Source organism: Dipodomys merriami, unplaced genomic scaffold (genome assembly GCF_024711535.1).
Source record: "Dipodomys merriami isolate MVZ:Mamm:240054 unplaced genomic scaffold, mDipMer1.0.p SCAF_115, whole genome shotgun sequence".
Classification (NCBI taxonomy): Eukaryota; Metazoa; Chordata; class Mammalia; order Rodentia; family Heteromyidae; genus Dipodomys; species Dipodomys merriami.
In genome coordinates this window covers 57,067-69,196 of record NW_027202438.1, presented here as the reverse complement: position 1 = coordinate 69,196, position 12,130 = coordinate 57,067, and the positions used below count along the sequence as shown (strand labels likewise).

At 35.5% G+C, this 12,130-nt stretch overlaps 1 pseudogene; it reads left to right on the top strand.

The window, feature by feature from the left end:
* Positions 1 to 7,611: 7,611 nt before the first annotated feature.
* LOC138822782 (U6 spliceosomal RNA) lies at positions 7,612 to 7,711 on the top strand (annotated as a pseudogene).
* The last annotated feature ends 4,419 nt before the right edge of the window (positions 7,712 to 12,130 follow it).

Genomic DNA, 12,130 nt, shown 5'->3' with positions numbered 1-12,130 from the left:
ACCATGTGGCCAAGATGGTGAACTCAAGATGGCAAATTTCTGAAAACAAAATGCAAAGACACTCTGAACAAATAGACCAAGACTACAATTGGCTAGCCTTTGAAAGAGAACCTAGAGGGGGTCCTTGGGACCCAGCCTGCGTCACACTCTTCAGGGCACAAGCCCAAATGTAGAAAAAAGACAGGGAGAGATAGGGAAAGTTGGACATGAATGGCAGAGAGAGAACAAAGAGAGCCCGAAAGAAAACAGACTTCTGACCATTTACCATTGCAGTAGCAAAAACTGTCTACATCTGAGAATGGCATAAAAATGAGCACTCTGGCTTTCCAGGGAGCGCAGGAGACATTTCAAAGGGGTTTCACGGCTCAAGCATGATTCGCAGCACCCCATTAAATGAGTTGGAGAGTCAGTCTGGTGAGTGAAGGAGAGCTGACGAGGCGGAAGTGGCATCCCAACATTCCCCAGAGCCCTCTAGAGAGAGCAACAGAGAACCATAGAGTAGCTTCACTCACCAGAGTAGAGAAGTGGTGTGGGCGTGGATTATGAAGGCCAGCAATGGTATCAATGAGCTCTGTCCGCAGCAGACAGTTGGGTTCACAAAAGGCCATCAGAATTGTGGGTATTCCTCAGAGCAAAAAGGGAAAAAACAAACAGAACAAGAGAAAATAGGGAAAAAAAGAGAAATCCCAGCTATCCTGACTTTAAGCCCTTTATCCAAGTCATGGCACCATTTATGTTAGGTTTTTAAAAAAAGGTAGCTGAGTAAGAACAGCACCACACATGTGGTATTCAGGTAAGGGGTAGGTTTATTCAGTAAACCTGCTGGGACCAGGCAAGGTTGGCACTCCACGTGGCTGGGGAAGGGCTAGGAAATAGAGAACTGGGAAAGAGAGAGGAAAGAAAGAGAGGAAAGAGAGAGAAGAGAGAGAGTTAGAAAAGAGCAGCGAGAGAGCAGAGAGCTATAAAAGAGCTGGGAGAGAGCAGAGAGCTAGAAAAGAGCAGCAAGAGAGCACAGAGAGCTAGAAAAGAGCAGCAAGAGAGAACCTCTGGGCCTGGGTTAGGCCTTATCTAGGGTATGGGCAGAGAAAGGTGCGGCCACATCAAATTCAGATGTGAGCTCAGCGGATGCAGATGTGACCTCTTCCAGGTGTCCCAGTTGCCTAGGTAACGCAGGGACTGGGTGGAGACTTTGCTGTGAGGAGTGTGGAGTCTGCTGGCCATCCTGGAGTGGACCTTACACGGACCATATAACATCACTGCCTTCTTAAGTTTACCAATATCATCAACAGCAGCAACTTAATATCTGGCTGGTTGAGATATACCATTCATAGGGGGTGGTTGAATTACAGGATAAGAAAAAATAGGCATTTCATCATCAAAGTCACTGTCTGAGCCCTCTGTTTTGTGAGGGAATGATGTAAAAATTGCTTTGGCCAGTGAATGAGCCAAAGGCTGCTTTACTTTCACTTTCTCAAGTTCTGCTTTCACTCTGCTAATTTCCAACCCCATATGTTGTAATTTTGATAATATCAATTCCATTTGCTCAGACATTTTGTTTACACTTTCCGTTTGCTCCTGTTCAGCCTTTTTTACCTCTTGTTGTTTTTTTTTCTGTTAATTGCAATGCATTCTTATCTATTGCATCCTTAACCTCATAGTCCAATTGTAAATCTACAATAAAAGGGGTGGCCTCTTTCTTTAAGTCTGCTATTAATCTTTCCTCATTCAAAGCTTTAAAAAGGGTATGTAAAATAGCCCAAATGTACCAAAATCTAATAGGAATCTTTTCCCCTTCTCGAACAGTTCTTTCTACGTTATTCTTTACTCGTTTCCAATCATCAACATCGAATGTTCCTTCATCGGTGAACCAAGGATTCCATTCCCTAACTACATTAATACACATTTCTATGTCAGAAGAAGAAATATTTAGACCATAAGCAGCAAGTAAATGTTTAAGCATAGGTAAGTATGGAGTAGATTTAACTTGTCCCATCACCCTGTAATTAAAAGTACTTACCTGAATATCCCTTCCTGAATTCAACAATGAAGGGTCCCTGTTTGGGTGCCAATTGTAATGTCTAGTGCCTTGGGGTCCCTGGGTAAGTGTAACGAAATCACCAGGACACAGGGGATGCAGAGTGCAAACAGAAATTGCCACTGCATGCTGTGCTTTATTGTTAGTGGGTATTTAAAGACAAGCAAGCATGATCTTTGCCAAGATTTGGTCAGAAGACATTGACACAAAAATTTCAACAGATACATTTTTACTTGACCTATGAGACAATGCCTTGGTATATTATTATTTTTGGGGGGGTCATGGGGCCTTAACTCTGGGCCTGGGTGCTGTCTCTCAGCTCTTCAACTCAAGGCTAGAGCTCTACCACTTGAGAGACATCATCACTTCTGGCTTTTCTCTTTTTGCTAATGTGGTGCTGAGGAATGGAACTCAGGTCCTCATGCATGCAAGGCAAGCGCTCTACCACTGGGCCACCTTCTCAGCCATGTCTTGGTATACTATTTATCTAAACTATTTTAGAGCAAGCTCAAACCACTTCTCCAATCGCAGGAAAATGCTTGACCAGCTGTTCAACTATGCTTAAGCAAGCAGAAGAGCTACTTCCTCAGCTCCCAGGAGTCTGTGACATGTTTTGAGATAGGGAGAGAGAACATTTTTCCTCTCTAGCCAGGCATACCAAGAGCTTTCCTAATACTTAAACACAGTCCTCAGATAATCCTGAGGCCGGAGCCTGCATCATTCTGCCCCTTCTACATAGACCCTGAGATTTCACAGGCTTTGAACTGTAATCTTCCAAGCTTAACATCCTGATTATCTATGATAGTTAAAAAGTATAAATATAAATAATATTTGCAAGAATACCAGTGGAGGAAAAATGATGCAACCCAGTTTATAGTGGTGTTCTTTCCAGAACACGGAGGGCATCACATTAGCAGAGATGCAGTGTATTTTCACAATGGAGATAAGGAATTCTTGATGTGAATTAAGGGAATTTTGAGGTGCACCCTACAAATTGGAAACTGGTGGGCTAGGATGACTTTATGGCATAAATCTTGTGATTGATGGTCCTGAAATAATAGCTTAATCTGATAAACAACTGCTTACTCTTGAAGAATTAATTATAACATGCTTCATAGTTTTATCCCATATCAGAATGTGGCTCTTTTTCTGTTCACTTCTCAGTCTGTAACACCCCATTGGAAAATGCATCTATTGCAGAATTACATAACATGCAAACAGGTATATTTTGAATCTCTCAGGTATGGAATGTTCAGAATTTTAAAATGAGTAGTTATTAGTCATAAGAATTTTGAAGAACAAATACATTCTGTCCTCTTAACAACTTATTCACTTTTAAAAGTTATGGGTTTCCATAGAATTAATCTGTTTTCTGTGTTAGTATAAGAAAGTAGTAAATTTAATTTTTTTCAAAATATTGGCAAGTATATTGTAAAAAATTGTCTAGTTGGATATTCAAGTTGGTGACCCTCTGATAAAGAAGAGGTAATTAATTCAATTTAGATGCCAAATAATACTGATTTTTAAAAAGTTACTATATAAAGAATAATATTTACTATACCAAAACAGTGAAATTTTATTTCATCAGCTAAATTTTTAAATTTAATTTTAATGTGAAAGTTATGTGCACTGGGGTTACAGCCATTGTAAGGTACTGAATACATAACTTTTCAAACTTGCTATCCCCTCTCTCATTTTTCTCACAAAAGTTGTAATGTACATTTCCAACTTATTGTGTTGTGTGAATTGCTATTGCATTGGTTTGCTCTTTGTCCTTTGTCTCGCCATTTTTTTGTTCCTGTTCCCTTCCCTAATTAACGAAAATGTATACACAATACACAGGGTACCAAAATGAAACACAGCAGGGGATAAACCATAGGGGAAAATCTCAAGGAAAATAGAAATCACATAGTACATCAAAAACAACAACCGCAAATTAATATCTCTCATTCCATATCTTGGAGTTCATTTGCCACTGGAAAACAGTACTTTCATGGACACTATATCATGAAAACAACATGTTAACTCTTTTTGATGGTAAAGGTGGGATTATGATTGGTGAATTCACGATTCTGATAAATGAATTTCAAAAGAGCTTTAAAATTTATGACAGGTAAATTTTAATTGTTCAAACTTTTGATCAACTTAGCCTATTAAGGATATTTAAAATTGTCTGTGAAAATAGGCTTTCATGCAAAGAAATCCGTGGAGACTTAGCTGGGAGGGAGCAATGTGGGTGAATATGGCTCATTTTCACACTAAACAAACAAGCCTCACAAACCTTGCTGTAAATCCTGTAGGTTCCCTTGAGAATTGTCCTTACCCAGGAAATATATTCTCACTGTGCGCATACAAGGTTGTAGTGGAATTTAAATTCAAAGTTCGTAAATAAAAGACATCAAAATTTGTGAATTGACATTTAATTACCAAACAGTAATTCTCTCATAAAGAAGGAAAGATGTAATTCAAAATCACTTGACTTTATTAAAAGTATGAGAAAAGAGTAGTGAAGAAAGATGAGAAAAAACATAGAGGACTGTTATCTCTCCAGTGGTGTAATGGGTTCTTGATCTTGTTTCTTCCATTCTATCTTCACCAGCTATGAAGTGTGGCTCAGGACTGGAGTAACCATTTCAGACAAAGAATACTCACAGAATGGGGGCTGAGAAAGTGGCTCAGTGGTAGAGCGCTTGCCTTGCATGCCTGAGGCCCTGGGTTCGATTCCTCAGCATCACAGAAGCAAAAAGAAAAAAAAGCCAGAAGTGGAGCTGTGGCTCAAATTGTAGAGCGCTAGCCTTGAGCTGAATAGCTGAGGGACAGCGCCCAGGCCCAGAGTTTAGGCCCCACGACCGCCCCCCCCCCAAAAAAAGGAATACTCACAGAAGAAAATATTTGCAGTCGATGTAGGTGATTTATAACCTTTGAGAATCTATTCAAATCTGTTCAAAATTCTCCCCTACCCCAAACTGCCATCTTTGGATATCTTTGTTTGTTTGCCCATGACTGCCCTTCATTAACTGCTTAAAATTTTGTGAGCTCATATACATACTTTCTAGAGATTGCTGTTTGGTTGTGATTTTTGTGTTTTTGTTTGTAGTTGTGTTTTTAACTGAATTTCAAAAGGTTGCGCAAGTGTGTTGCAATTAAATATGTCCACCTAATTGTCCAATGCTCCTGGATCAGAGGCACTCCTTCTATCATTCTCAACCAACCCTTTCTCCAAGATTTATTTTAGATTTACCACTTCCTTTATTACATTTGTACATTGAGTATTCTAGCTGTACTTGCCCCTTGTTCCGTTTTTCATTCATTTTATGTCTTTACTATTATTCCTTTCTGGTTTCAACTTCCTGATAGTCATTCTGTTAAACTGTCGGTTAATAGTTTTAAAGTTTTATATACATTCCATGGAGTTTCAATCCTGCATATACTTGAACTGATGTCAGCTTATATTTCCATAATTCATTCATCTGCAATAACAATTTGTAAGACTGGAGACGTGAAGCACCTAGACATGATTTTATTCTCATCTTTTTTGAAGATTAATCTTTAGTCAACAAGAAGGTTTAAAAATCACTTAGAATTTATAACTAACTACCAGTTTTTATAAATGGCTTTGTACATTGGTGTGTCATTATTTTATTTTACATGGGACGATATTTTCTACTACCTATAACTTTTGGACAAAGAAGAAAACTAAAATTTATTACTGTAGAGGAATATGATAGAAATAGAAGAGAGATTTTATGTTTGTCACATCTCGGATCAGTACCCATAATCAAGACTTAAAGTCATATTTCTTACTATGTTAGAAAGATAGGGAAATTATGATAAGGCAACACATGATAAGGCAACTATTAGTAACTTTTTAAAATGTACATTCTTATGTGATGAAATTTAATTAGCTAATATTTTGGTTTGAATTATGGGAGGCTGATCGATTTAACACATTTCTGGAAGGCACCTACTGAACAACGCAAATTGTGCAAGATACTATTTCTACACTTTAATGAATGGTTGAACTTATTTGGCATTAGTGCTGGGTAAATAAATCAACTCTATTGTAACTTGATTCCTACACTTGAAAAACTTTTAATGTCACTATCATCTACTTGTCAAGTGTTATTTTGGTGAATATGATTTTTAAAAGTTTATTTGAAACGTTATATACTTTCAAGAGATTAAATGTAGGTTATCATTGGATTGAGAATGACAACATTTTTAGACTACAGAACCAAGTTTTACTGAAGTACCAGTGTTTTGAAGTACTAAGGGTCTTCTCACTTAATGTTTTTCAAAATTATATTTGACCTCTAAGTCAAGTTTTCCTAGCCTTGGTAGAACAATTATGGATCTATCATTCCAGGAATTATTTTTTGTCCTAATTATGCTGGACTGAAATCTTTCATTCATCATTAGGAGAGGCGTATTAAAAATAATCTTGTGACATTTGTGATTTTGTTTACTCATATGGGCTGGTCATCTGTAAATTGAAAGTTTGAACTACAGTACTTTCTCTCATATTTTGGGATCTCATCTTTCATTTTAAGTTGCTTTACATTTCACAATTGCTTACTGCTAATTCCTGCAAGGAATTGGGGCACTGAAATATTATAGAAAGTGAGAAATTGAGATGGGTCTTCAATTACTTTCTGTTAGCAATTGTTCTGTTGTGGTTAGGGTATCAAAGGCAACTCTGCTTTAAAGTATTATTCCATTATCTCTACCTCAGTTTTTGGTAGAGTTAGACCTAAAATTTTACCATTTGTAAATTTACAGACTGGAGGCAAGAGGAAACACTTTGATTAAAACATTACCAATTTAAGGCCTAATATCGAGGAGAAACATATGGATTTCTCCAGGAGGTATGGAAATATTTGGTGAAAGAAAGTCAGTAGTGTAAGTTCCTGCCTGGTTGGATGGTAGACAGGCCAGGAATGCATATGAACAATTTTTTCACATTCTTGGCTTTAGCTAGTTTTGAAATGATAGGTATAATAAACAATTATATTTTGATAAAATACCTTCTATTCTGAATAATTCGGTCTGCAGTGTTCATCTTTCTATGAACCCTTGTATCTAAGATTAGTTTTGTTCCAGTAAGACAATCTATGCTGTCAGGGTAAGATATTCTGGTTGGTCTGTTCCTACATGGAAGAAGGGTGAAGGGTAAGGAAGACATTTGTACCACTAAGACCTCATTTAGGAAATTTTAACCTGCAGAAGTTTAGAAGTAGCTCTTAAGCAAGGCTTACTTTGAATCCATTAGCTCCACAAAGCTAAATCAGTTGATAAATAAGTACTTGAAAAGCCATCACCTTTGGACTTAGCTATAAAGGCTTCAAAATATGATCAAATTTAAAATGAAAACGACAAAAAAGCCATTGACAAAAAATTGCAAATGTGAGCAATCGACTAAACAATATAAGTTTTTGCCACTATACACAGAAATTTAGAGAAATAAGATCAATCGCATATTTAGGAACAATAAAGGTTCCTTGTTACAAATAGGCAACCAAGGATATATGCCTGTATAAAGATTGCATCATTAACTACTTAAATTAAGAGGATACTCCATGCTTCAGCAGCAGGTCTACCCAAATTACAACAATACAGAAGTTAACATGGCACTTGCACAAGGATGGTATGAAAATTTGTGAAGTATTCCATATTTTTCATTCTTCAAATGCAGGAAATGAAAAACAGTTATTAAAAGATGTTTACAAAAATACAAGTGTAACAAAACCTGTAATTCATAGAATTACAGGTTAGTTTGACATCAGTGTATTAAATCTTCACCTTCGAAAGGCCCTTACATAGCATAACCTTTACAAAACTTGAAATTAGATAACATTATCTTTTTATCCCAAAGAAATAAAATAATATAAGGACCTCGGAAGAAAGGAATCTTAAACTTTTTCTATATAGAATGTAATCTGAAAGGACACATTTATTAATGAACCTATATATTATAAAACAATATAGACTGCAAAGTATTATATCTAGAAGACAATGAAATAGATTATGAACTTTATAGAAACATAGATACTTTTTTTTCAGACAAGCACCAGGAATTTCTTTAATTTCTATACTATTCATTTCAACAGATAAGATAAAATTTTAAAAAATCGCAAACTCTGCAGAAATCATTATAGATGCATACAAACAACTCTTGAATACATTTTGACACCAAAGTCAGGCAATTCACGTGGAAGAATACCATGGAATCCATAAATTTTTAAATTAAGATATTACTGTTGTTTTGTATTATGAAAATATTTTGTAGGACCACAAAGGATGGACTTGCAATTTTGAAATTTATGAAATTTAACCAAACCATTACTACATAGGAGTACAATTTGTACAGCCTTCCACTACTTCAAAGAAGTAGTGATACATACTTATCCATTTGGCAATATCAGATGAGGTTTCTTCCAAGTTGTTTTTCAGACCCGGTTTGATATCATGATTCAAAAGAAGGAGGTACAGCATATCTTTGCTATTTCAATTCCCAGCAATAAAATTCAAGGGTGTCAAGAGGCCTTTAGTTTGGGGATTGGTATCTGCATCATGATGAAGGAAGACAGAAGCCATTCTGGTATTATTCCACATATAAGCAATGTGCAGGGGTGCCAAGCCATTCAGAATTACAGCATGAATATCTGCCTTGAGCTACCAACTCATGGACAATGTCTAAATGTCCACTCTAGGTTTCCTGATGAAGAGGGGTATACTTACCTCATCTCTAGTATTCATATGAGTGGCCTTTTTGGAATATAGTCTCGGTACTGTAGTAAGCCGATTAATTTTGGCATCCAAAGAAGAAATTTGCATGGATTCTTCTCCATTATTTTCTTGCAATTGATACCTTTCTCACGTTTTCATCTTGTTCCTTGTCTTCATCAGAATTTCCTAACCAGAGACTTTGAGTACCAGTGGAAATGAAGTGTCCATGTATTTACCCAATAGTTCACGTTGGTTGAACTGGTCAGAAAAATCCGATGAATTTTCTGCATATGTTTTTCCACCATGATTTATTTTCTCTTTTTTCATTTTTACTATTTTAAATTATTCTAACTGGAGAGTCGTGAATTGATAGAGAACAGAGAAAGATTTTCCTCCATAATCAAATGCACAGACTGAAAATGAGGACCAGTGCTGTTTTCATATGCAGCTTATTCTAGAAAGGAGAAAATAGGAAACAATGCCTTCTATGTAAATGATTTGGGAAATACCAAGATATAGTGTAAGAGAACTTACTATTCAATATATGACCTTTAAGAGCTTTCTAATAGATCCATTATTTACTGGTTATCAACATTAGAAAAAAATTTATAGTGCAGTAGTAAAATAGAAGTCCTTTGTATGACTACCTAAATTCTTGTTTTTTTTAAAGACACTTGTTTTCATCTTAAAAAGTAGGCCTATCTATTTTCTTCAGGTGATTTTGATGATTGAAGATGCATAATGAGAAGTCAAAATGTATTAGTAGTCCTTTGATATCAATTAAATTTCATTTTTTTTCTTCTTGGAGACTATAATTATCAAAGCAATAGTTCAGAACCAGCAAGCAATAGTGCAGCATCATGCTTAAAGTGAAAGTGGATCACCAGTAAGTAATACTCTATACCATTTTCCACAAAGTTATGTCACACATACAATCTGCCTGCCTTCTCTAGCTGCTTTGATAGCCTGGACTTTTTCTTACATTGTGCAGGAAAAGTGTGATTCAACTGATTTCAGTCAGATCGGTTCCTAGAACTATCAAAGATTTAGATTCTTTATAAAAGAAAATTAGGTGTGGGGCCTGAACTCTGGGCTTGGCCACCATCCTTGAGCTCTTCAAATCAAGGCAAGTGCTCTACCACTTGAGCCACAGAACCACTTCTGCGGTTCTGTTTATGTGGTGCTGATTTGGGAAATGGCAGAGCAGAAAGTGAAATAATGCAACCAAAAATATAAAAGCAAAATAAATTAGGATAATTATGGAGCAACTTATTGTCTATGAGAATCATGAAAGAGAGAGAGGAAGAGAGATCCAGATGTGCAATGACCTAGCTAGCCAAAAAATCCATGCTTCTGATCCATTTACAAAGTAAACAATTTTATTTTTTATTTGTTAAAAGAGATTGAAATAGAATTTATGTATTTACTTGAAATTAGTAAACACATTTTAGTAGCCTACATAAAGAGACATAGCTTTGACCAAATTACAAATAAGAATCTTAATCCTTGGACTGGGTTGGTGGCTCAGTGGTAGAATGCTTTTCTTGCAACTTAGTATAGTGCGGAGACTACTTTCCAAAAAGGCCAGTCATATGAATACTGAGGATGAGGATGAGTATACCCCTCTTCATCGGGAAGTTTAGAGTGGACACTTAGACTTTGTCAATGAATTGGTAGCTCAAGGCAGATATTCACGCAAATACTGTGAATGTCTGGACACCCCTGCACTGTGCTTATATGTGAAACATATTGCAAGAGTACACACACACAAACACACACATACATACACACACATATACACACATACACACACATCATCAGATATCTACTTATGTATTTTTTGTGTATGGTCTTAAGAAGAAATTTACATTACTAACTTGAATTTCTGACAGAACAATATAATCACTATACATCTTGCTTCTATACTCTCAATATTAAATTGCTATTAAAGTATGTGCAATAGATAAGTATAGGAAAAAGTAGGAGCCACACTGGTGGCTCATGTCTTTATTCCAAGCTAATCAGAAAGACGAAATCTGATGATTGTGGTTTGAAACCAGAGCAAGAAAAAAGTCCATTAGATTCTGGTTTGAAAGTAACCAGCAAAAGCTAGAAATTGAGCTGTGGTACAAGCAATAAAATGATAGCCTTGAGAAAACTAAAACAAAAAAAAAAAACAAATTCTAGGACAGAGCTAGGCCCTGAGTTCAAGCTCTAGTATTAGTATTTAACTAATGAAGGAATGAATTAGTTAAATAATTACCTAAAATAAATTAAGTGGTCACAGGTGGAGGGGCAGATAAAATGTTACTACCATGGTGACTGGATTATGTATTATTTTGTAATAAGGCAAATTATCATTTGTCCTAATCGCTAATATTTTTTTGAACTTTTTTCTACAATAAACCCTGAATTTGGCATGTTTGTATATGTGTGTGTACGTGCACACACATGTGTGTTTATGTGTGTGTGTTTGCTGTTGCAATATTGCTTGCCAATATGAACAGGGTGAGGCTGAAAAGAGCTGTGTGCAATGTTTTTTATTTATCAGTGTTCTGTCCTGTCATTTCAATAAATTTTATTTGTTAAATAATAAAATCATCATAATCAAAGCATTTACAACATAAGTTAGATGAAAGAGATCATTTTCATTTCTTAATATATGTTAGGTAAAAAGATACACATATAATTAGGTAGTAAGTTATTGATGTAAGATGACTGTCAGTACAAAATATGTATTTGACTTCTTAAATTGGTTATATTTTTAAGAAATATTCATGGAGTGATTTTGACTGACTTGACCAAATAGGTATAACTCTCTGGTTATTTCTGTGAAACTCAACGTGGATAAACTCTTTCCGTATTTCAGTTGAAAATAACTTTCTTTGTAAGATCTTATCTATTCACACTAAGATAATAAACCCCGTATTTTTAAGGTTTGAATATCCCATCATAATCACTAAAAATCAGTATTGTAGCTATACTTGTTAGATATATATTTAAAAAAAAACAAAAACATGTGTCATCTCCAGATTTTGGATGCATTTGAAGTTGTTTTGTACATACAAAGATTTCTTCATTAATAATTCTTTTGTGGGAGTAACTATCACAACTTTAACAAATAAGGCTTTTCTAATATCTTTTCCAATATAAATAAAACCCCAGAGAGAGTTTTGCAATTTCAGAAAAACATTTAAATATTTTAGTAATATTTTAGTTCTTTGATTATACAGCTAAAGACATTTCTGAAATAAATATTGTTAAGGTCGGAAAATGTAAGTGGCTATATAGGCTTTTTATGCATCATTTTACGAAAAGCCAGTTTTTATGAAACTAAAAGAAATCGAATAAATGAATGTAAGTGAATTG